The sequence below is a fragment of the Thamnophis sirtalis genome, unplaced genomic scaffold (genome assembly GCF_051295495.1).
Source record: "Thamnophis sirtalis isolate CommonGarterSnake01/CBP01778 unplaced genomic scaffold, rThaSir2_p1.2 scaffold_3, whole genome shotgun sequence".
In the NCBI taxonomy this organism is placed as follows: Eukaryota; Metazoa; Chordata; class Lepidosauria; order Squamata; family Natricidae; genus Thamnophis; species Thamnophis sirtalis.
This window is the reverse complement of record NW_028261383.1, coordinates 141,422,946-141,449,723: the sequence shown is the minus strand read 5'-3', so window position 1 is coordinate 141,449,723 and position 26,778 is coordinate 141,422,946. Positions and strand designations below refer to the sequence as shown.

Here is a 26,778-nt window from a genome sequence, read left to right as displayed (position 1 = left end):
TCATGGAGTTCCATAAAAATTTTACTCAGTGAGGTTGAGACTGCAGCTGTGGAGCAGTATTATTTCACAGATAGGAAATTTCAGGAACTAAACACTGAAATGATTATTAAAGATGTGAAAGTATGGTTAATTACAGTGCCTCTCTCACTATGACCATTTGATGTAAGTTCTACGGAACATGCAGCCCCAACACATCTGAAGGGAGTCAATGCAGACCCCAGAAAGGAAGGCCTTTAGGTATACAAAGATTAGTACAGTGTCAATCATACATGTATTCACCAAGGCTGTCTTAAAACTTCCATGAGCTCCCAAGGGGCTCCCGTAAGTCATTTGGCTTAGTAAGTATATACAAGTGTATGTTTGTTACATCCAAAGGAAGAAACACTGCAATGCTCACCCTTTGGGACAAGGTGAATGTTCTCACATATTATTTACAGATTAATTTATATAATTAATATATAATTTATATTAATTTATATATCAAGAGACATTCTAATTTGTATATCTGAAAAATGATAATTCTAAATAACTATTAGAATTTATTGGATTATATTATGTGTGTACAAGAAATGATTGTCTAAGAAGCACTTTGCTGGCAATGTACTGAGGACAATACTTCTTTAAAACACACATTTTTAGTATGTGCTCTACCACAGGTGTCAAACTCGATCATGTCACATGATGTATCATGATGTTTTTTGCCTTTGCAGAGCTGGGTGGGCGTGGCCTGCACATGACACATCCGGCCAAAGGATCGCCAGTTTGACGGGCCTGTGCTATACTTAGCATGTTTGGTAGAAAGTCATGGAATATAATATATATAAATATGATTTGGGCAACAAGAGTTAATTTTTTCAAAGGATAATAGTCTCTTGAACTATACAATTTGATAATATAAATGGATTTTCCTTTTTTTACTATGGGTAAAAGACTGATATTGTAACAATGAGAAGATAAATGTATGGCACTATTCACTCAACGAATTGAAGATCTGATTACACTGGATCCCATGAGTGGATTGTTTATGGATGTAAAAATGTAGACAAATTTAATAAAATATAGAATTCTTTTATACAAAATACACGTAGTCCTTGACTTATTACCACAATTGGGACCAAAATTTCTGTTGCTAAGTGATGTGGTTGTTAAATCAGTTATACCCAATTTTACGATATTTTTGTCATGGATTTTAAGCAAATCTGTGCAGTTGTTAAGGGAACCAAGTGGTTGTTAAGCAAGTCCGGCTTCCCACTCTATTTTGCTTGTTGGAAACTGGCTGAGAAGATCACAAATGGTGACCTCATGATTCTGGGATGCTACAATCTTTGTAACTATTTCTAACATGCTGGTTGCCAAGTGCTTGAATTTTGAAACGTGAGCATGGTGATGTTGCGATGACCGTGTGAAGATCGGTAATCAGTTTTTCAGTATTGTTGACAAGTCATTAAACCAATGGCTACAAATCAAGGACTGCCTGTACAGTAGGTTAAAAAGAATGAGAGTTGTATAATTGTACTATAAGTACACACACACACTAATATTTACATTACATAAGTGCATATAGAATTTAAACTGTTAATTGTTGTATTAATTTTATTTTTTCTGTTGTACTTTTTCACTAGAGCAATTTCTATACATATATTTATATGCATTTGCACTACAATTAACATTGTTTTTCTTGTTTTTTTAAAAAAACAATTAAAAATAATTTTTGAAAAAAATGAAAAAGAAACCCACTCCAAATTGAGTAAGAAACAACTCAATACTACTCCTTTCTCTATACAAGGGGTTCCCAACCCCCATTCCATGGACTGGCACCAAGCCGTGGCATGCCAGCAACTGGGCCACACAAGCAAGCGTACAGGGGTGGGATTGAAAAATTTTAGCAACCAGTTCTGGGTGGGCATAGTGGGCGTGGCCTACTTGGCCTCCTGCACCACGGCAGGGAGAGCGTTTTCTCCCTCCCCAGGCTCCGGAGGCTTTCCTCGAGCTTCTGGGAGAGTGAAAGCAGCCTCCCCAGGATTTCCGGAACTTCCAGGAGGCCCATTTTTCACTCTCCAAGAGCCCCGGCGTTGGCCCTGCACTTACCTGGCATCCAAAACGGGACATGTGGAGACTCCTTGGAGGGGCGTGGTGAGCGGGGCCAGACAGTTGCTAAGACAGAATCCCACCACTGCAAGTGAAGCCTCATCCATGGGATGCAGGCAGCACACAAAATCACGCCTCCTCCGGTCCGTGGAAAAATCTTTCTTCATGGAAGTGGTCCCTGGTGCCCAAAAAGTTTTTTTTGGGGGGGGGGGGGCACTGCTCTACACTACTCACTACGGTTGGGAAAAGTCAGCTCCCGTGTCTTTTTTCCCCCCTGAAATTTTCTTCATTGCTTTTTAGAGCTGAAATTTCTGACTACATGTATTCCAATTATAAGACTGCATATCCAGATATAGTTCTTAGGTGGAATTCTTATATTGTGACAGTAACTGTAAAAGAAAGTATATCTCAAAAACCCATAAAGCTCAACATCGTTTGGTCTACTTTATAAAAATAAATCCAGATGTATGCAGCACTTCGTTGTATTTTTTTTAAATTTTATTTGCTCTTTCTGTGAGTGAAGATTCAAATGAAATTGTTTGTATTCAAACTTTATACTAAGGACTGGACATGTGGAGAAAGGAAGCTGGTAAGACCAGTTATATCTGCTACACATCAGAAACATTACCATTTTGTTATCTGTTTCAAAGAGTCACCTTATCCAAAGTCTTTAAAGTTCTCTTGAAGAGAAGAGGCACCCCAAGTAACAAACAGGAACATATTCCATTTCAAATGTTGTGGCAACTAAGCTGAAAAGTTACATGAAGCTGCAGAAAGTTTCATCCTCAGTATGTTATCAATGAAGTTACAGAGTAGGAGACACAACAATAACGCAATCAACAACAACAGTGTAATCAATTTGAGCCACTCGGTTCAGCAGATAGCTTAGTTCTTCAAGGTCTTTTCAGAATCACATCAGTGTATTTCAAACTTACACAATCAACAAGATAGTACTGAAGCAGAAACTGCTTCCAATCCATACAAATCTTGCCATCGTAACTAGGTAGGAAGCACAGAAAAAGTTCTATACAATGGTTTATTTCAACTGCACAGCAAAGGCATTCAGCAAGGCTGTGACTTTATCACCTGTTCAATCCTAAGCCATATCTATACTAATTATTACTATGTAAACAACAGGTGTAGGTACAATTTACATATCTTCCAACAATTCAAGCACAAGCTGAACAATTGTAAGGCATACAGAAAGATAAGAGTTACAAAATCCTTAACAGAGAACTATTCTGGAGTCAGTAAGAAACAAATACAATATTCAAAAGTGAATTACATCAATGCCACCAAATTGCAAGCACTGTTGAAGCTATTTTTTGTAATTGTTGTTTTGGAGATAATCAAATATATTTTTAATTTTTAAAAGGCAATTCTAACCTTAATGCAAACTGCAAAACAGGACCATTTCAAGGTCAGAACTTTTTTTTTAGTAAGGTCAAATAGCTGTTTCAAAATTTAGTACACCTTTCGCTGTTATTTAATAAAGTCATTATTGAATTGAATGGAGGGTAAGAGTTAATATTCTGGTTCTGCCAAGTCAAAAATCAAAATTTAACATGAAGATCTTTCCCCAAACAAGGAAAACTGAGTCTTTTGCAAGATAATTGTTGTGTGTCGAGGAAGAAAGAAAGGGAGGTTTGCAAGGCTCTTCTCCCTATTACATTCCAAAATGATCATTAAAACCCCAAGAGCTCATTTCAGCAATGCACATTTACCTGGAAACAAATTCATTACCTTTTCTACTCTTGAAAAGGAGGAGAGGATTTTGTTATCAATTAATATAGGAGGTAGCAGGAGTATAGATTTATATTTTCAGGCACAGCAAGTAATGCTTTTGACGCAAGCAAGCTAACCAGCACCCTATAATCAAATTAATGGAAATCATAATGCTTCTTTTTCAGCCATAACTCCAGTCATACACCTAAACTCAGTTAATGGAAAGACAATTCTATCTTCTCTATGCTTAACTGATCTCACAGGGATCAAAGATACTGATGTGCATCATAATTTTCATAACATATTGTTTAGCTCGGACAAAGCTACAACACAGGATGTGCAACACCTGCAAACTGGAAGCAAGTCACTTTCATTCATACTACACTCACAGTTTTACACAAATATGCACCTGTTGCAGCTTTACTTTTGCTTTTTTATTCTACTCAGGTTATGATATTTACCAAAAAATTAATCTTACTGTACTATTATGGAAAGGTGCCCTTCTAAAAATGGGTGGCTTGAATGGTATCTGGAACAAAGATCATTCCTTTGTATTTTTGTTCCTAAACAAGCAGCTGATGCCCAAGAAGCATGACATAATCAGAAATGCTGGCTGTTTTTGCTATGTTGTAAGGCCTTGCTTAATGTAGGGCTGGGCTGAGGAGAAAATTTGAACAGGGACAGCTTAGATGGCTTTACAGAGAGTGTTATTTATGGATGAATGGATGGATGGATGTTTGTTTGTATAGAAAAAGGAATATGCAAAGGGATACAGAGAAATCTGATCTATTTTTCTCCATCACGCATCTTGGGATACAGTTTGATCAAGAAAATAGATTCTCATAGGAAAGAAACCCACTCACAAATGTCACTGCCCTGTGTCTCCACTCCTGACAACAACACTGTACTTTTCCCCAGCCATAATAACTACAGGCTTGATCCAGGCTGGGTTCACACAAAAAGCAAAGCTGAAATGTAATCGGTTGGTTTGCATCTCAGTCCGCTGAGTAAATCTAACCAGACTGGTTAGCTTGGTTCAGTTCAATATGGGGCAATATGCTGAGCTTTATAGGTTACCTTAATAGAGTATATTGGGCATTATTGCAAAGATCAAATAATAATGGAATCCTTTTGAGAACTCTAAAAGGGAGAGGGTTTTCTTCAACAAATTGCAATTTAATAAGCTAAGATATACACCTAAATCTATGCCATTATTTATATTTCTGTGTTAGATTTACATACCTACTTTTCTTCAAATCCTCAAGATAATTTTCAAAGACATCTTCCTTCACTTTATTTCCAATATCTATCTGCAATAGTTCTACTAAGTTCCATAAGTTGAGTCACAGAAACCTCCCTCTACGTTTTCATGGCAGAAAGTTAACTTCAATCTATGTTCTCCTAGTTGCAATCCAGTCTTTACAATGACACAATATATTTAGCCAAAAGACAGCCAATTCTTACAAAACACAACAGAGCATGCTTTGCCTCATCAAAATAAATCAATCTGGCTATCTTTAAAGTTCTTGGAAAGATCTTCCAGTGACAGATTACAAGAATAATACTTGGAACCCAAAGCAGATTCAACATAATTAGACAGAATTCACAAATCCTAAGCTGTAAAATAGTTGTTTAGTTTTGGTTGTTGTATAAAACCAAAACTAAAGTTTATAAGTAGTAGCTTTTGGACCACAAACTCAGTCTGTTGTGATCTGTGTTTAATATATATTATTCAAATGAACCATGCTTTAGGCCAGACATTCACAGATGTTCTTAGTTTATGGTGCCCTATCTCAATATTTTTTTCATAATGCCCAGGCCGAAATTGTGAATTACTTTGAACTAGTAGTTTATACAGTGTCTGACAGATGTTGGGAATAATTGTGCTTTAAAACAGCCCACAGCACTCCTGTGCGGGCTTGCTGAGGTGTTCCAGGGCACCACAGTGCAGTTTGGGAACTGAGCCCTTAGACTAATGGGTGAATTCAACAACAGAAGTGGAGAATTCAAATAAATGAGCATTAATTTTAATTAACTTCCAGTTACTTCAATAGGCTTACTGTAAATGTAAACAACTTTGAATCCAGCATATACTATAGCTCTAAGCCACAATAAATTTGATTTGTCTGGGGTTAATATACAGTAAAGAATTAGGAGGACTCAACATTTTGGTTTTTGTAAATCTAGGCACTTGTGTTATACTAAACTATGACTTGGCCTCAAACAGATTCAGAAAGTACACATGTAATTTGCTTAGTTGAGATTCAGTTTGTTTTGCAAATTCAGACATTGGTTTACAAAAATGGATTATAGTTTATAGTTGGATAAACCCAGCAAGCTGTGGTTTATTTAATAATCCATAACTGAACAAACCAGACTTAGCATATTATGTGAACAAATCCTTAGCATTAAACTTATCTCAAAAGAGATTTCAGCCACAATGAAAGGGAGTTCATATTCCACCAAAAACAATCCATATTACATGTTGGTTTAGCAATGTATAATTGCAAAACTCTAATCTTATGCAGAGTAATGCACATTTAAATACACTGAAATAATTATTTTAAACATTCCTTAAATGCTTCACAAGAGAGCCAGTTTGGTGGAGTGGATAAGGCTCCAGCTAGAAACCAAGAGACTGTGAATTCTAGTCCTGCCTTAGACATGACACCCACTGGGTGACCTTGGCACAGTCACTCTCTCTCAGCCTTAAAAAAACAGACAAGGGCAAATCACTTCTGAAAAACTTTGCCAAGAAACCTGCAGGGGTTGTCCAGGAAGTCGCCAGGGGTCAACACTTCTAAGACACAAAAATAAATAAATGCTTTATGAGGCTCAGGTTACAAGGCTCCATGAAAGTTAACGTTCAAGCAAAGGTTACAGTTAATTGTGCAATATGATTTTTACAACATTTCTTGTACAATAGAAAGTAGCTGAAAGGCAGACATACGGTAATAAAGGAATTTGGGAAATTGTTCAAGAACATATTATCTTACTGATGTTGTAGAAATCTTGGTTTTGGTTTATTATTATTAACCAAATTTTGAAGATACAATGTTTTCTGATTGCTGTGCTCTTGTAAAAGAATTTCAACCTGAATTTACATCTGTAAGAAATCAATCATTACAAACGGCCTACTTGCTGTAAAAAGCATTCTGATAAATGCTAAAGCATTTAAATGCTTTATCATTTAATAAACACTAAAGCATTCAGATAAATGTATATTCTGAAATGTATATTCAAAGAATAATTCAGAGAAATAAATTTGATGTTCTGGTTTTTCTCATGAAAGTTAAACATCTGCCCTAGCTCAAAAAAAAAAAAAAAATCAAACATCCAAGAAAAAAAACCTTGCGTTTTAGCTATCTTTATCAGTTATTTTCCTCTACAACACTCAAACTTGGTAGCATCACATCTTCTTCTGACACTTTAAGATTTCAGAAGATCAAACCCTAAGCTCATTTAGAAGTTATACTATTCTACTCCAGTCCAGCTGCCTTCATGGACATATGCATACAATTTTCTTGGCAACACTGTGGAAGGTATTTGCTACTGCCCTCTTCCTTTTTAAACAGCTTTTGGATTTCCTAGTGGTCTCCAGTCTAGATCCACCACTGTCTTAACCTTTCCAAAATCAATCAGTTAAATACTATATCTTGTATGACATTTAAGCCAGAGCTAATCAGAAAACTTTCTAATGCTTGTAAAACCTGAACAAATCAGAATATGACTCAAATTTCAAGAGCAGTGAGATTGGAGAATTAAGAGCTTCACAATCCCTTTCTGTGGTAGAGTTCACCTTCTGAACAACCACTTTGGTTTTTTTTAAAAAAACAGAACTACTTACCACTCAATGGCAATCTAGACCAATTTAAAACTGTGCTCTTCTTGTAGCTGAAAGTCCCCAGACTATTTCCCTGTAAATTTCAACTACAGCAGAGTCCAATGTAAAAATAAATTCTTCCCTTGAGAGTCTCACTATGAAAACCATTTTCTTATCCCCAAAGAATGAGCCAGTCGGCAAGTCCCCTTCTTAGAAAAAACAAACATGTGGCAATTGAGACAAGTACAATATCAATCTGTACAGTACCAAGTCTTACAAAAGTCATTCTCCTCCAACAGTTTAATTTATTATACTGAGAGATTAGGTTCATCCAAAATTTAAACTATCACTATCCATTGTGTTCTAATAGATAGATGACATTCCCTTATTAGGGATTGGGAGTGGGGGTGGGGTGGGGGGACAGGACAGCTGAACACATCCTGGGGAGCACCAGATAAAGAAAACTGTTTTTCTAGATTTGTTAGTCAGAGATTACCAGATTCCTGTAAGAGTACTTTAATAGCAGTAGCACTTATATACCACTCAACAGTGCTTTACAGCCCTTTCTAAGTGGTTTACAGAGTCAGTCTATTGCCCCCAACAATCTGGGTCCTCATTTTACCCACCTCAGAAGGATGGAAGACTGAGTCAAACTTGAGCCAGTCAGGATCAAACTCCTGGCTGTGGGCAGAATTAACAGGGCTCTTTATTTACAAAGCTTTCCTAGGGAAACTCATGCTCCAATCTCTTCAGCCAAGACTCCTCTGCTGCTCTGTTTAGAAGCTCCATTTATAAAGCCACCTCTTTACTCAAACAACACCCCACCCCCCCAGCTGAAACCCAAATCACAGATTTCCTTATGTGAAAAGGTGTCAGAACTCCACCTTTCTAACATTGGCTACTTCCTAACATACGATGGCATGGTGACAGCTAGGTTATTCCATACTGGGAGGCGGAGGGGCCGAAGCCGGGGAGAAAGAGAGAAAGGGGGGGGGAGAGAAAGGAAAGAAGAGAGAAAAAGAAAGAAAAAGAGGGAAAGGGAGGGAGGGAGAGAGAAAGAAGGGAGGAGGAGAAGCACATAGCACAGCCACTTTCTTAAAACTGCTAAAACTGAAGAGGGGAGGAAAAAAAGTTCCAGGGTTAAAAGAGATGCCGGGAGTTTAAGTTTCTCCGCAATGTAAACAACTAGCAGCCTCGCAGAAAGTCGTCTCAAACTCTCGCCTGGAAGGGACTATCCTAAGGCGGAAGCTCAGACCGGTTTCAAGTGCCCCCCCCCGTCCCGAGGCAAGGAGGGTGCAGCGCCCTCCTCCTCCTCCTCCTCGCAAGTCCAGGCGCCAGCCGCCAGAACCCGGCACTCTACTCATGCTCAGAGGCAACCGCGTTCCCTTGCCCCGCCGCCCAGACAAAGGGTCCGAAAGGGCTTCGCTCCCGGAATCCCATCCCGGCTGTCAAGCGCGATTCTGCAACTCACCGGCTTCTCCGCCAGCCGCGGCCCCGGGCAAGCCCCCCACCTTCAGCCCTACCCCCGGATGCCAAACTGCTGGGGCTCACCTAGGCTCTGCCTTAGCCGCTTGCCATGTGAGCTGCCCGGAGAGGATTGGCGGGCTGGCTCCCTTGCCCCGCCGTCAGCCTTAGGCCCAGACAGACTCCGCTGCCTCCGAGGCCGAAGGTCTCCTCCTCCCAGCCGCCCGAGAGAGAGAGAGAGAGAGAGAGAGGGAGGGAGGGAGGGAGAGAGAGAGGCGGGAGGGAGGGAGGCGAGCGGTTCGAGGAGCCTCTCAGCCGGGGCTCCTTCCACGCCGCTACTGCACCAGGCGGCTGCAGTTGCCTGTCAAAAGGCTGGCGGCCAGGGAGGGCAGCGGCGTCGGGCTTACCTCACCTGCGATGGGAACTCATGGCATGGTTTGGCATGGCATGGCAGAAGGCAGCCCGGGAGGGCGGGCGGCTTCTCCCTCTCAGCCCAGGTCGGTCCCCACCAGGCTCGCCCTGTCTCGTCACGGGCAACGCGAGCCAGGCGGCAGCGCGAGGGAGACGCGCGACGGGGATCCGGCAGAAGCGCCGAGGCGGCCCCGCCCGCCGGTGGGCGGGTCCGTTTGAGGCGCCGCCCCCTCCTCCCGATGAAAAGCGCAAGGGAGCTGAGACATGTGTGAGAGTGTGAGTGTGTGTGTGTGTGAGAGAGAGAGAGAGAATATACGCATACCATTAAGAGTATGTGTATGACAGGAAAAATATACATGTAAGAAAATGTTGCCTTAAGTGAGTGTGTGTGGTAAACAAGAAGAGAAGGAGCTAAAGATGTCATGAGTGAATGTGTGAATTCAATAGAAAAGGGAGGAACCAGTTTGAAAGAAATAGGGCATAGTGGTTTGGTAAAATAGTAGGAATGAATGAGGAATTAATTAATATAAAGGAAAAATAAATGGGGTTGAATGGAAAAGCAATAGAGGTTTGTTAGATCAGTGTTTTTCAACCACTGTGCCGCGGCACACTAGTGTGCCGTGACATAGTGTAAGGTGTGCCGTGGGAGAATTACTTTATATATAGTCAATATAGGCACAGAGTTAAAATTTTTTAACATTTTCTAATGGTGGTGTGCCTCGTGATTTTTTTCATGAAAAAAGTGTGCCTTTGCACAAAAAAGGTTGAAAAACATTGTGTTAGATGGAATGAGACCCTGAAAAGAGAGTGAGATGACTGAAAGAAAGAGAGGGGGGACAGAGAGACAGTCATAGGGAGGGGGAGAGAAAGAGAGGGGGAGACAGAGAGTCAGAGAGAGAGATGGAAAGGGAGGGAGAGTAGGAAGACAGACAGACAGACAGGGAGAGAGGGAGCAGGGACTGCCTGGTCCCCTTTGCTCCAGCAAGGAGGGATGGAGATGTTAGTCCTGGAATCTGGAGAGAAGGTCCAGAATCTGGACGAGTTCACACGGATCCCCGCTCCAGCATTCTCCCTTAAAGCTTTAGCAAACTGGAAGGGGAGGGCCTAGCGGACGATTCACTTTTTAGGGTGTGCTTAATGTTTGCATATGTTTGTCCGTACGCCTGCCTGCTGTCCGTAGTAGTCAAGTCTGCTTAGCAGGATGGGCAAGCAGATGTAAACTCCAAAGGTTTTTGTAGGCATGTGCAGAGTAGTACTAAGGAATCTCAGTTAGAGACTACAGGTCTGGACTTACAACAGTTCATTTAAGGATGTTCAAAGTCACAACGGCACTGAAAAAAGTGGCTCATGACCGTTTTTCACAGTTACGACCTTTGCAGCTTTCAGAAAATTCAGATGCTTGGCAACTGGTTCATACTTGCTGTGTCCCAAGGTCATGTGATCCCCTTTTGACAAGCAAAGTAAATGGGGAAGGCAGATTCACCTAACAAGTGGGTTACTAACTTATCAGCTGCAGTGATTCACTTAACAACTGTTGCAAGAAAGATTGTAAAATGGGTCAAAATTCACTTAACAAATGTCTCACTTAACAACAGAAATGTTGAGCTCAATTGTGATCATAAGTCAAGGACTATCTGTAAGGAATTAGCAGGAAATAGGCCATGAGTGGATGCCCCAACCAAGTTTCCTAACATTTTTTTTTTCTCCCACAGAATGGTTACGTACACACATCTTAAATCCTAATATAGATTGTGGACTTGGAATTTAGCATGATATATTATTTCAACTGATTTTTCTCCGCATGCTTGGCTGAAAAGTATTTGGTTAAATTGCAGTTTGGTTTAATGCAAACCTATTCACTCTTAGTGTGTCACTGATCCCAATAAACTGGTTCATTCTATAAAGGCTAATGTGTTGTGTGAACATTGTCGTTGTGGCTCAGGATTAAAGGTGAATTAAGAACCTTCAACAAATCAGTTAAGAATTCTGGCAACAAGTGGTATGTTAATTGCCCCCACTAAGGTTGTGTTTAGTACTGGTAGTATAGTATCAATTTTAGTTACAAATAATTACTGCAGAGGCTTCTTAAATATCTGCTGCCTTATTAAGTGTGATAATTTTTTTAACTGATCATATGATCGTCACTTGACTAAATTCAGCAAATGTTTAAATATTGCAGGTTACATTATTTGTACTGTTATTACTAACATCGTTTTATTCTTTCTCTACATAGACAAATGTAGATCCAGCTACCAATTTATAATCTATACCAGGGATGTCATTCACCTGCTGATACTAAACAACTCCTAGCATCCCTGCCAAAATGCTCAATGATAAAATGATAAATGCTTCATGTTGTATTCAGCAGCATATGAAAAACAGTAGGTTCCCTATTCTAAATATAAAGAGCGAAGAAAAGTGAAAAAGATGAGGTAAATGGGTGTGTAAAATGACAATTATTTGGTATAATTGCATAAATGAATTTTGAAAACGTCAACTTTTTAAAAGTATATCTTTAAAATAAAAAATAAAAATATCCTCTTCCTATGGCAGAGACGAAGGTAAGTCATGAGACTGCAAAGATCTTGTCTTCTCCTTAGCTGGAGATATCTCAGATATCTGTTCAGATACTATTTTGCTGCTCAGTGGATGGCACCAAAAAGCAGGTTTTTCTTTCTTTTATGCTATTGCTGCCATCTAGTGGTTTTCTGGATACATGCAATCAAGATACTAGAAACCTTCAGTTGCCTATAAATAAGCATTTTGTCGCTTTATACTTTCTCCCTCACCAACCATAAATTGGTAGGAGAGAACTGATGATGAACAAAACAGGAGTATTGTCTGCACTTATAGTGTAAACTAAGCCATAATAGTTTTCTCTGTGGCTTCTTGTGTTCTGTGAACTCAGCTGTTGGTATTTAATACATTGCATTAGCTGAACTGTAATTTTTAAATAAATCATGATTAAACTAAATGTATTGTGTAACACAGCTTATTGCTTTCTTATGGTTTTTCTTACCAGTTTAACTAACCAAGCTTGGGATATCAAAATCATCTTCCACCCAAGTACTAACTAGGTCTCACCCTATTTAATTTCTTTCTCTTTTCATTTCTTTTTTTTAAAAATATTAATGGTTCTGCTTTGTTTCCAAGCCCAGAGAAAGTCAGCCAGATACCATTAAACAATTACTAGCTTGAGTCAGGGCAGCTAGTAGCGAATCAGTGGCTGAGCTTTGAGTCCAGGCTCATTTAAAAATTTGTTGGACATAAAATTGCTCCTGAAGTTGCATATCATTTAGGTAGAGCAATTACAGAATACCTATATATAACCATTAAATACACACACACACACACACACACAAACAAACACACACACACACACATCTGCGTATCATTTTATATATATAGTCAATTGTAGCTGCTCTGACTAATAGATTTCTACCCACATGGATTAAGCAAAACTGCATTATTCCATATGCTGCAGCTGTGTAAATGTCAATCTATCAATTGCCATTGAAAATAGGTTCTGCCCAATGCTCCTTCCCTGTCTCTCTGATTTAAAAATATTTCACATTTGGAGGAGAAAACAGGGGAAAGTGTCCAAAACAAAATTAAAAGCTATCCAAAATTCAGACTGAGTTGATCTTGTGATAATTGGAAAATCACCGCCTCTCACTTCTCCAATGCAGTAAAGGAAGAAGAATTGAATATTTCTGTAAAAATGTTATTATAAATACGTAATTGCATTAGCATTTTAGGTATCTCATATGTTTGTAACTAAGGGACGTGGTGGCTCAGTGGCTAAGACGCTGAGCTTGTTGATCAGAAAGGTTGGCAGTTCGGCGGTTCAGATCCCTAGTGCCATGTAACAGAGTGAGCTACCGTTACTTGTCCCAGCTTCTGTCAACCTAGCAGTTCAAAAGCATGTAAAAATGCAAGTAAAAAAACAACAACCACCTTTGTTGGGAAGGTAGCAGCGCTCCGTGCACCTTTGGTGTTTAGTCATGCCAGCCACATGACCATGGACAACGTCTTTGGACAGCACTGGCTCTTTAGTTTTGAAATGGAGATGAGCACCACCCCCTAGAGTCAGGAACAACTAGCACATATGTGCGAGGGGAACCTTTACCTTTACCTTTAATGTTTGTAATTAAATGTTTGCACGGGACAGTCATGGTATTAGAGGTCATCTACTCCATCTACAATTGTGGGGAAAGGGGGAATCTCTGGCTATTAAGAAGCTGAATTTTCTCAAAGGTGCTTGTTTCAAGAAGCAACTGGACTTTCTGGACTTTCTTTGAAGACGTTTCTCTTCTCATCCAAGAAGCTTCTTCAGCTCTGAAGTTGATGCACCAAGTAACACTTCTATGGATGATGATTCTTGGATGAAAAGCAAAACATCTTCAAAGGAAAAACAGAAAATCCAGTTGCCTCTTGAAAAACAGCATCTTTGGGACAACCATGACCTGGATGACTGAGAATCTTCATAGACATCAAGCTGAACTTTCATCCAGTATTTTAGAACATTTTACCAAAACATCACAGCATTTTATTCCCCAACATAGCATGCACTAATGCAGTGTTTTTCAACCACTGTGCCGCGGCACACTAGTGTGCCGTGACATAGTGTAAGGTGTGCCGTGGGAAAAACATTTATATATAGTCAATATAGGCACAGAGTTCATTTTTTTAAACATTTTCTAATGGTGGTGTGCCTCGTGATTTTTTTCATGAAAAAAGTGTGCCTTTGCACAAAAAAGGTTGAAAAACACTGCACTAATGAACATCAGTGTGTCTAATAGGACTTTCTTGCATGCTTGCTGGCTGAAAACCCCACATCTGGCCTGTTGGCCAAGAGTGACAGCCCTGCTGTAGTACATCCTAAAAACTGCCTCATATCTCACATGTAATAGTTCGCTTATTCAAGGGACAGAAGAGTTTTTTACCTTGGCAAGGTGTAGTGATTTTAGATTTATTTATACTTTATGTTATTTTCATTTGGATCTGGTTTGTCTATTACCATGATGGCGAACCTATGGCAAGCAGAGCTCTCTCTGAGGGCACACCAGCCATCACCCCAGTCCACCATGTGCTCACCAGCTGGTCTTTGGGTCTCTGCTGCGCATATGCAGGGGGCAGGTCCTTCCCCGATCTCCGCAGGTTCCCCCAGCACGCCCTACCTTGCTCCTCCATTTCTTCCGCCTGCACCAACGTGGAAGCCAAAATGGCGCAGCAGCGCCACGCAAGGCCACCCTGTGCCTCATTATGAGCCTGGAAAGCCTCCTGCTCCATCCCGGAAGCCAAAATACAGTGGGGAGGGCGCATGTATGGAGGGGCAGGGTGCATGCGCGGGGGGCACTTGCATTGTATTTTGTGGTCACTAAATAAGGATTACCATTACACATTCACTTATGATCTTCTCTATTTAGGACCGGGATGGCGAATATGGCACACATGCCACAGGTGGCATGCAGAGCCATTTGTCAGGGCATGCGAGGCATTGCTGGCCAGCTGACTTTAGCCTTTTTTTGAGGCCATTTTTCACCCTCCCCAGGCTCCAGAGGCTTTAAAGGAGCTTGGGGAGGGCAAAAACAGCCTCCCCTGCCCACCAGGAGGCCCTCTGGAGGCTTCAGCAGCTTCCCTGAAGGCCCCAGAGGACGAAAAACGACCCTACAAGCAAACCAGAAGTCCGTTCCCGAACTTACGGTTTGCCAGTAGGACCGGTTTAAGCTCTCCGGAGTCTTCAGGGGCCTTCAGGAGGTTTCCCTGAAGACTCTGGAGGACTAAAAATGGCCCAACGGACAAACCAGAAATGACTTCAGTAGGGCCGTATTTTTGTGCTCTGGAGGCTTCAGGGAAGCTCCTGAAGCCTCCGGAGGGCCTCTGGGGGAGGGGAGGCTGTTTTCACCCTCCCAGGCTCCTATAAACCCTCTGGAGCCTGGGGAGGGCAAAAAAAGCATGCAAAAAATGGGGGGGAGCTGGTCATGCTCACATGCATGCTGGGGGGGTGTCATGCATTGCATTATGGGTGCAGCATGCCCATGCATGACCCCCCTGTGCTCCCCCCGCTTTTGACACGCAAGCCAAAAAAGGTTCGCCATCGCTGATTGAGGAAGTATATTGGATTGCAAGGCATAAATATGTAACACAATATACTGTATATTTAAGTATTCATATGTATAAAAATAAAGGCTTTTAAAATGACTCCAATGATTACATGAACACAACCTTTAATTTTCATTACAATAAAAAACTATACAAAAATTATTTCTAGATGGTCTGCATACATTTATAATAATATACAGTACAATTTGACGTGTGTCTCTACTAGAAGTAATCCTCACTAAGTACAGAGAATAAAACCTAATAAAACCAATTGGTCCAATACCTGGGAAGCATCAGATTGTCTAATCCAGCATGTAAAATGGATTATTTCAGTTCTGAAAGAATAACGCTGGGTGATCCACAGCTAGGGGAATTTACCGCCAAGCTCCATTATTTATTTTTATGTTTATTTATTTCATCAAGCATGTATTAGATAACATATATAAGTGTAAGCATGATTTTGAATACATGAAATTGATACGAATAAAAGGGGACATTAGGACAGGGATGGTAGGAACGTTGGTGCACTTATGCACACCCCTTACAGACCTCTTAGGAATGGGGTGAGGTCAATTGTAGACAGTCTAAAGTTAAGGTTTTGGGGGTTTGGGGAAGAAACCACAGAGTCAGGTATTGCATTCCAGGCAGGGATGGGTTCCGGCAGCTGCTACCGCCGGTTTGCTTGTGGTTGCGCAGTGCACGCGCATGCTTGATGCGTGCTATGCACGCATGGGCACACATGCGCAGCACTATAAAAATAAAACAAGAACAATCAGGAGAACCAGTTCAGGGGCATGGCAGGCCTGGGTCGCTGCTGGTTCCAGCGACCCAGGCCGCCAAACTACTACCGGTTCGCCTGAACCTGTCCAAACTGATAGGAACCATCACTGATTCCAGGCATTGAGTACTCTGTTGCTGAAGTCATATTTTCTGCAATCGAGTTTTGAGCAGTTTACCTTAAGTTTGTATCTATTGTGTGCTCATGTATTGTCGTGGTTGAAGCTGGAGTACAAGTAGGACATTGTAGTAGACAATTTTATGTACTACACTTAGACTGAAGGCGGCGTAATTCTAAGTTGTCTAAGCCCAAATTTCAAGTCTGGTGGCATAAGGTATTCTGTTGCGAGCAGAAGAGTGGAGGATTCTTCTCGTGAAATATCTCTGGACTAAGGGACAAATTTAGTACTGTATACCAGGAGTGTCAAACTCAAGGCCCGTGGACCTAAGCTGGCCCACAGGGTGGTTAGATCTGGTCTGCAGCACCGCCCTGGAAACAGTGAAGAATTGGCCTGCGGTGCCTCTGCCAGAAAAAAATGGAGCTCACAAGGGCTGCATGTGGCCCTCCTGAGCTCCATTTTCACTGGCAGAGGGTTGCAGGAGGCCATCACAGCTGAAAACGCAGCTCGGGATCCTGTTTTCACTGACAGAGTGCTTGGGCTCAGGCGCCCCCGAATGAGTGATGTCAAGCTGGCCATGCCCACCCCAGCCCCCTAAGTTCAAAACAACCTTGATGCGACCCTCAATGTAATCGAGTTTGACACCCCTGCTGAATACCATACAACTGCTACATATAATGCTGCTGGGGGAAGTGGATGAGAGACAGTATTTTAAACAAATCATTGTGGAAGGATGCTAAGAGAGCCATTTTGCTCTAATGGTGAAGACTCCAGGCTAGAAACCAGATGCCTTTGAGTTCTAGTCCTGCCGTAGGCATGAAAGCTAGCTGGCTCTCAGAACACAACATCTGGCTTGGGTTGGTCAATTCCTTTTGCAACCAATGGATCTTCTGTTGAGCTGAAAAAAGCAGACCCTGCACTTGTGGGAAACTAGGAAGAAAAAATAAATTGGGAGGATGCTGTACTACAAAATAAAAATTAGAATGATTTGTTTGAACGCTTACTATTTCAAGTTGCTTTTTCTTTTCTTTTTCTTTTTTTTTTCATTTTTGAATCCACGAGATGATTTAAACTCATATCATTTTGCTTTCCCTGAAAACGCCTTTGTTCTCTCTTGTTGTGTACCCAGGTGTGCATGTGAGTATGCTTTGCCACAGGCATGTTTCTTTTGTTCTCTGCTGCTGCTGGACCCTTTGTCTTTCTCGGTGCAACCGTCACTCAAGAGGCCACATCAATCACACCACGTGGGTCGTCCCCCACAGTACTGGAAAACATCTGCCTTTCCCCAGAAGCAAGCAGCTGGTGGCCTAGAACATGTGGGTGTTTGCTGAATTAATTTCTCTTTTCAGTCTTTGAATTGAGCCTACCTGTCATTTGTAAACTGCCGAGATACCAAGAATGTTCTTTTGTGAAGCAAATACATTGAAGGCAACACTTCTCTAATCCCTTTTCCTCCATTGTTCTCCCATTTGCTGTCTTTTGGCTTCGAAATCAATCTTTCTTCCTTTGTTTGTACGTATCAAGCCATCTGCTGCTGTCATTTCTGCTTTTGGTGGAACCTGCTAAGTCACCTGGCTCTCCCTTTTCTGCCATGCAGTCCACTGCCATACCTTCAATTTCAGGTTCACAACAGAATATAAATCCTTGGAGGGTCAACCTTTGCAGATTTTTAGCCAATGCTGTTTACTGACTCCATTTTGGGGCAGCAAGTTTAATTATACCTATTTTTCAGCCTTCTTTTACACCCATTCTTTTTTAATAAGCTTTCTACCAATCGGGCATGAACCAGGGGTGAAATCCAGCAGGTTCTGGAGAAATGGTAGCGGAAATTTTGAGTAGTTCGGAGAACCAGCTGGCTCCAGAGTGGGCTGGGAACTGAGATTTTGCAGTATCCTTCCCCTGGAATGGAGTGGCAATGGAGATTTTGCAGTATCCTTCCCCTGCCATGCCCACCAAGCCACGCCTACTAAGCCATACCACACCCACCAAGCCACACCCACAGAACCGGTAGTAAAAAAAATGAATTTCACCACTGGTATTAACAATGAGCTGCTTATGCAGTTCAGTGGGTTGAAAGCTGAACTTTGTGGAATAAAAATCCTAACTGTACTACCGGTAAAAATGTGTCAGTTCCCAATCTGAATCCTCCATGAAGGCTTGCAGGGTTTACAGGGTTTCTGAATCTTAGCAACTTTTAAGTGGTATGGACTTCAATGCCCAGAATTCCCCACCTACCATGGCTGGCTGGGAAATTCTAGGAATTGAAGTTTATACCTCTTAGAGTTGCCAAGATTGAGAAGCACTGTTAAGGTGCATTAAGTCATAACCATGGTTCATTGAAGAAGGTAGAAAAGAAAGAAAGAAAGAAAGAAAGAAAGATGATAGATAGATAGATAGATAGATAGATAGATAGATAGATAGATAGATAGATAGATAGATAACCAACAGGAAGGTGGATAGGAAGGTGTGGATGAATGCACTGTTGGGAGACCAGAAAGACTAGCTTAGGGATAAGTCCTCATGGAGAAAATCTATCTAAGAGGTGCCTAAGAGTTGAAAAAGACTTGCCACGTAATCATTTTTTAAAAAAATAATTAAATGAATGACAACCTGTGGCCGGCTTGCACAACATACTTAGCCAAAACTAAGTATGTAAAATAAATACAAAAACATAACTATAGTTTTAGTAGCAACTTTGTTCCCAAAATGTCTATAAAATTTTGTGTCATACAAAAACAGCACGAAGCAGGGGCAGAAAACATCCGATAGTTGGTAAGTTTAAGAAACCTCGGTCTAAATGATGCCAGCAGCATTTGTGATTTACAGTTTTGTATGCTCAGCTATAGAATATATAGCTTTATGCTTCCTTTTCAGGAGATGATAAATCTGATAAGGGGAAGAGGGTCAGCTTCCTGCAAGATAATTGATTTGCTGTTGAGAGCTTGATCTAAGCCTGGGCTCAAGTCAGCCAAGGTTAAGAAACACTGATTTAGATCATGAAAACATCTGGCAAAGCCTCAAGGCTCTTTGAATGACTGATCCTGAACGAGAAGATGACACAGAAAGCAGCCCTTCCTCTCTTAGTAAGAGCTGATGGGGTGATTTTGCCCTGAAAGCCCAGCTTCTGAAGGACATCCTGGCACAGCCTTGAGAAATAACAGTAGCTATGAAGAACATGACAAATACTGTGCTATAAATTCAATTCCATCCATAGCTTATTATGCCTGAAACCCTTGACAATGTCATCACACGTCATGGAATATCACTGGTATTTGCTAAAAGCAAAAAGAAAAGTACAATTACTTAAAAAGATTATTCCTTGAATTATATGCACTTAAATCTCCAATACTATGACACCTGTATTTTAAAGTTGGGAAAGAAGACTCTTAATTTGTCCCAGTTAATTTGATTTAGCTTTCAGACCCACCACATTCTAGTAGGTTTTATCATTTCTACTACTTGTGCCACCTAGTTTTTTTTTTTTTAAAAAAAGAACCCACTTTGACCAACATTTTTTAACACACAGGAGTGTAAACTCTGGTCAAACAACACACAATGTTAATTATATGATTTCTTCTTGAATTCCCTATTTTCCTTTTTACTAGTAGGTTCAAAACTGGGGTCTTTGCTCCTTTCAGGCTGTTCCAATTTTCCAACAGGGGAGATTCACCATTTTGCTCCTCCAATAGGAAGCTGTGATCTAGGATCCAAAAACATTCAGCTGTTAAATGTAAAGGTTTCCCCTGTCCAGTTGTGTCTGACTTAGAGGGGTAGTACACATTTCCATTTCCTAACTGAGGGAGCCAGCATTGTCTGAAGACACTTCCGTGTTCATGTGGCCAGCATGACTATATGCCAAAGGGAATGTTGTTACCTCCCACCGAAGTGGTACCTATTTATCTATTCGCATTTGCATGCTTTCCAATTGCTAGGGGGACAGGAAGTGGGGCAATTAATGGGAGCTTACCTGATCGTTTTCAGAATCTGGCACAAGCTTCCAGGCTGGCCCTATGTAGAATTATAAGCCTCGGTTTGTTGGCATTCTTTTTCATTGTCTGACTTGCTACTCCCCCTAATTTTTATTATTTGTCCAACCTTAATATAATGGTTAAACCAAGAGGTAAAAATGGTAATTGCAGGGCAAATTTCCCTTCTGCAGTAAATGTATACCTTATAGGCTAAGTAAGCCAGAATTCGTGACCTACCACTTTGTGCAAACAAGGCTACTGGGTATCCATGTGCTTCCGTGTCTCTTGAGAGTAAAGCAGAGAGCTGCTTTGGTTTATATGCCCTTTTCGTATCTATCTAGAAAACCAAGGATTGCTAATATCTCATTTTATTTATTAAATTTACACTGTTTCCTTCAGTAATGCAACATGCATAGCCTTGTAGAAGGATAGCCATGTTACTTTGTAATGTTAATGTAGGGTTCCAAGTAACACCCCCAACGAAAGAAGACTCCGAAGCTTGAAGTTCCTCAAAGTTCCATTTTATTAGAGATGTCATATTAGCACATCTGGGAAAACCAGAATCTGAAAGCTTCCAGGTTTTCCCCACCCAAATGAAAGTCCAAGCCTTTGCCCAACACCCACATGTTTGTCACATAGCCCAATCAATGCACCATCCCAACTGGAGATGCCTTCTAGTCACGCCCTTACAGGTGCAGGGCAAGATGTCCTTGACTCTCTGAAAAAGGAATGTTATTATGACTATATATCTCCCATACTTCATATAATCCCATTTTCCTACAGCATTGAATGTGGCCGGCCTGGAAGGCCAATGCAAAAGATGGCTTCCAGGCCTGATAGTTATTAAATCAGGATCCTGGTTCCAATGAACACATTATATTCAAATATATAAGCTTTTGTGAGATGGAAATGTCTTCCTCAGATGCATAAGGTGGTTAGATAAATGTAGGATTTAAATTCTACAGTTCTAGATAGATTAGAGCAAAACAGTGGCTGGCTTCATCCAGTGAGCCTCTGTGGACAGGTAGAGATGAATTAGGTGACTAATAGTTTCTTAACATTTATGTATATAGATTAGTTTATGCAAGACATTTGTTAGTAGATTACCATTGATTGTGTTGAGATGAAAGTTAATTTTTGTGTTGCTGTTTCAAGGAAAGTTGACTAAGACTTTCATAGTTCCCCTGTGCACACAGACACACACCTCAGTTGTTTCTTGAATAATGTTGGGAATGCCAATGTTTTTGACCCAGTCAGGAAATGTAAATTTTGTCAGCAGGACCCAGCTGCTCCTGTAAAGGTTACAGATGAATGCAGCAGAGAGAAACTGTACTTCCCAGCATTTGTATAAAGGTCATTTCAATAATAAATGCAGTTTTGAAGCTTTGTAATGCAAAACCTCACAACAGCCTGCAAGGAATTCAGTTTATGGCATTTGAGTAATGCAGGTTTATCATTTTGGTTGTGGATGTATTCAGTTCTTTGTCTTAAAAGGGATGGCCTTCCTTTTGACAATCTCTTAATATCTGTTTCCACTACCTATATAATTAACAACGACTTCATCAGGGGCACCTTATTGTTATATGAGTTCTAAACATGTTTACTTTATAATAAAGGTTACCGATTGAGTTATAAGCTAGGAAACTATTGGATTGGCATTTTTCTTCGTCTCATGTTGCAAGTACTAAAACAGAAACATTAACAGAGTCCTGGATGGAAACAGCTAAATAAAAATTCTGTGCTAGCCTGGAACCAATTCTAGAGTGATGATTCTCAACCTCACTTAGAAAACCATTTTTTCACTGGTTTTGCCGCAATTTGAAAAGCTGCTGTTTTATTCACAAGGCTGCAGCTCTGCAGTGTTTGTAGACAGTCTTAATTTCCCCATTGTTAGAAACGTCATCCTCGGAAAAACGCATCTCCTTCTCTTCCCCAGAGTTTTAGTATCATGTTCATTTCAAACACACCTCCCTTTTTCTCCCACTTCAGCCACTGTAAGTAACAGGCAACCATGGCTACAGAGATTGGGGAAAGCACAAGAGCCAACATTTCATATTTTCATGGTCGCAACTCACAGGGGTTGTGAAATGCACTAGAATGTTTTGGTGGGTTTTAGGTCTTTGTTAAAAGTGACTGGGTGAGAGAGCCCTAAGCTAGGACACTCCTTTTTTTTATCATGTGTTTTCTACACTGGTATCTCAGTACTCATTGTTAACTGATTCTGGGAGGTATGATAAGTACCCAAAAGTACCAAACAAATTATTCCCACAAGGAATAATATAGCAAGTCACAAGGCAACTGGCATTGACATGTTCTAGCTTGTTGTTGAGTACCAAACAAACAATGAATACAGAGACCAAATTTTCATGTCAAAATGCGCTGAGTACCAAATTGGATAAGTTTCAAAGCAGTTGAATACCAAAGTACCACTGTATACTGTAACCCCTCAAATTATAGGCATTTCTTTAGTTCTGGGCAAAGTAATCTTGACTTAAAGAAAATAGGGAGTTTTGCTGAACGGAAAGAGCTCTGAGGGAATCAGTATTTTAGCCCTTAACAGCTGGTTTTAAAGGTGCTGTTGCTGAAGTGGAAATTTCTTGGCAGAGACGGACTGCTTGTGAACAGCAAAGAAATCTCTCCAGTTCATCTGATAAAGATGGGGCTTGCATTGCTGCCAGAAATCCAACAAATTAAGAGACAGCTTTCCTTGACTGCTTGGGCCCTGAGAAATTTGTAGGTCTCTAATCTGTTGCATAAAATGCTGTATTCTCTTATTAAAAATATCTAGCACTAGCAAGGTTTATTTTTCAAATTCCATTCCCACAGACCCTGGAACCTATGATGTTGCAGCCCCGTTCAAAGATTGTTCCTACATGGGATTGGTTGGAATACTGGGCAGAGATGTTACCTTTGGTCTCATTTCTAGAATACTCTGTTGCAAACACCAAGTCATCATTTGTAAATATACAGAACATTGATTGGAAGATGCGAAACAAAAAAGGGCAACAGTTTCCAAGCATGCCCATGATGGCTTTCTACAGCTGAAAATGAGATAATTAATGGCAGGATGTGGGGGGACATTCCTAATGTAGCATGTATTGCTGTTTTGTGTTGTCAATCACTTGTCTTTTAGAGATATTCAGGCTGTGAACCAACAGGGCTAGATGGCAACAGACTTTTTCCAATTATTTGAATTTGCAATTATAGAAAGGAGGGGGAGACAAGTAACTGTAAAAACAAATTAGGCAAATACTAAACATATTTTGCAGCCCTAAAAGTCAGAATGAAATGATGAAGGAAATGTCCTTCTGGGTTCAGCTCCAAGTGGGCAAAAAGACACTGGAGACATGGAGGCTGCTTCGAAAGATGGTTTATTGTTGGACAGGGCCACATGGCTTGAGCCCTGAACAGAAAAGGTGATCGCATGCTTCAATGTTGGTGGAGAAGAAGTGAAGGGCTGAGGGAGGGGCTTGCTAGGCTTTTTATAACCTGCTCAGGCCCACCTCTCTGTTTCCTGTTCCTGGGTAAGAAATGTATTATGATTGGTTGTCAGACTCCCATGGGGCCATGCAGGGGGCTACTCTCTAGGCTGTGTTTTGAATCCAGATTTGGTTGAGTTCTCAGATGCCATGTGGTCAGTTGGGTAAAGTTCCTTAATCCCTTCCCCCTGCAGATGCAGTGGAGAAGTCTTTATTATGTAAAAGTGGACTAGCTTGGCCTTAATGGCCCATTAACAGTGGGAATGGGCAGGAAGCTACAGGCAACTATTCTGTCTTTTAAAACATGTTTCTTTCTTTTCATATCCAGATAAATATTCTGCCTTTTCAATATTTTCTAGGATATTTCATTTTTCTGGGAGAGGGCTGGATGATAACTTCCCACAGAAACAAACCACATGATGGCCAATATATGGATGCAAAAGATTATGAATTATTAGGTTAACAAATGTACCTGTGTTGCTTTGTATTGACACAAGGGGCAGTTAAGGCATTCTGAATGTAGCAATTGCTCTCTGAGTCTTTAAAGACACAAAGCCAATTTAAAAAACTCCATTTCTGTTTAGAGATTAATTTTCAAAGCATTTAACTGCAGAAATTAGAAGAACAAGGACTCGGTATATTGTTGATGCCTTAACCATTGGATCCTGTGATGGGAAAGCATCACAAAAGGAACTGCTGGACTATCCCAGAGTTACTCCCTAAAAATTAAACAAAATATTTAGTTTCTTCATTAATAATCTAGTAATTAATAATTAATAATCTAGTAATTAATCTAGTAATTTTATAATTGGGATTATATCTGAACTGAATATTTTACGAAAGAGGAGGACAGAATTTTATTCAGATTGGTGAATATAATTATTTAAATCACCAGTTGAAGCTTTTAGTTTTTATTAATATTTTATATTCAGGTGAGGAATTCATTCATTAACACTCAGGCAATTACAGGTAGTCCTCAACTTACAACAATTCATTTAATGACCGTTCAAAGTTCAAATGGTGACATGACCATTTTTCACACTTATGACCATTGCAGCATCCCCATGGTCACGTGATTTACATTTGGATACTTGACAACTGACTCACATTTATGATGGATGCAGTGTTACAGAGTCACGTGACCTTCTTTTAAGACCTTCTGAGAAGCAAGTCAAGGGCGAAGGCAGATTCACTTAACAACCTTGTTACTAATTTAATGCAATGATTCTCTTAGCAAATGTGGCAAGGAAAGTCATAAAATGGGGCAGAACTCATTTAACAAACTTCTCACTTAGCAACATAAACTTTGGGCTCAATTGTGGTTGTGAGTTGAGGACTACCTGTAGTGCATCTCTCCCTTTTAAACATTGTCATGTCAGAACTTGGAAACCAAATCAGTATTAAAATTAATTGTCCAGTTTGGAGGACAAGTGTAGAAAATTCTGAGTGATTATATTTCCAGAAGAAACTGCCTAGAACAGTGGTTCCCAAACTTGGCAACTTTAAGACTTGTGGACTTAAAGCAGAGCTGGCTGGAGAATTCTGGGAGTTGAAGTCCACAAGTCTTAAAGTTGCCAAGTTTGGGAACCACTGGCCTAGAAAATGAACAAACCGAATGACAGTGAAATGTAATCTAAACATCCTCGTAAACTCCCCCCAAGATTTGCTGATGCTATTGTTGATGGTGGTTAATTTAGAAGGCAGGTAGGAAAATGAAATAGCATTCAGAAAATTTTGCAACACCATACCAGATCATCAAGGTGGCCAATTAACAAATGAATAAGAGAGAAATCATGAGGCAAATATAGCAAATACAAACATATGTTTGACTATGGGAAGGAAATAGATTTCCCAAGCTCATGACAAGTGTGAAAAATTGTAAAACCTGCATGTGGAAATTCAGTCAGCTAAGTCTGTTATTAAAGTCAGATCATCATCGGTGTAGTTTTCTAAAAGGCTTCATGAAGAATGGATTTGCATTTCTCTGGGGATTAGCCTTTTAGTTGAACTTGCATTAACCATTCCTGATAGCACAGCAACAGTGGAATGTTGTCTTTCTCATTTAATAACAAACTTATGCCCATACAGATTGCCTCATAAACTTAAAATTGACCTTGTTCTTCTAACTTATAATGAAGACATTACTACAGAATAGTGAGTTATGAACTTGTTTTGAATTTTGTAGTAACAAAACCTGACCTGTCCTAAGGGCCTATAGGCCTGGCTCTGCCAGTGAGCTTGGGGCCCTAATGGGGGAGCATCACAATGGAGGGGGGTGATCGATTAACAACAGATCCCACCCACCCCCCATCTTGTTCCCGTCCTCCCCATCTTTTAATAGGACTGGGGTGTTCTGGATTTTATATAGAATAGAATAGAATAGAATAGAATAGAATAGAATAGAATAGCAGAGTTGGAAGGGACCTTGGAGGTCTTCTAGTCCAACCCCCTGCCTAGGCAGGAAATCCTACACCACTTTAGACAAATGGTTATCCAACATCTTCTTAAAAACTTTCAGTGTTGGAGCATTCACAACTTCTGGAGGCAAGTTGTTTCACTGATTAATTGTTCTAACTGTCAGGAAATTTCTCCTCAGTTCTAAGTTGCTTCTCTCCTTGATTAGTTTCCACCTATTGCTTCTTGTCCGGCCCTCAGGTGCTTTGGAGAATAGCTTGACTCCCTCTTCTTTGTGGCAGCCCCTGGGATATTGGAACACTGCTATCATGTCATCCCTAGTCCTTCATTTCATTAAACTAGACACACTCAGTTCCTGCAACCATTCTTCATATGTTTTAGCCTCCAGTCCCCTAATCATCTTT

At 40.5% G+C, this 26,778-nt stretch overlaps 1 protein-coding gene across 4 annotated transcripts in view; it reads right to left on the bottom strand.

Annotated features, from left to right (window-relative positions):
- TEX2 (testis expressed 2) overlaps positions 1–9,668 on the bottom strand; it is a 103,035-nt gene extending 93,367 nt beyond the window's left edge. The window contains exon 1 of one of the 4 annotated variants that reach the window (XM_087710259.1): positions 9,513–9,668. The gene's annotated coding sequence lies outside the window, so the exon portion shown is untranslated. Of the gene's footprint in view, positions 1–9,107; positions 9,127–9,187; positions 9,336–9,507 lie in introns of those variants that run through there. The other 3 variants (XM_087710260.1, XM_087710258.1, XM_087710261.1) reach the window with 3 other exon arrangements.
- Between the last annotated feature and the right edge of the window lie 17,110 nt (positions 9,669–26,778).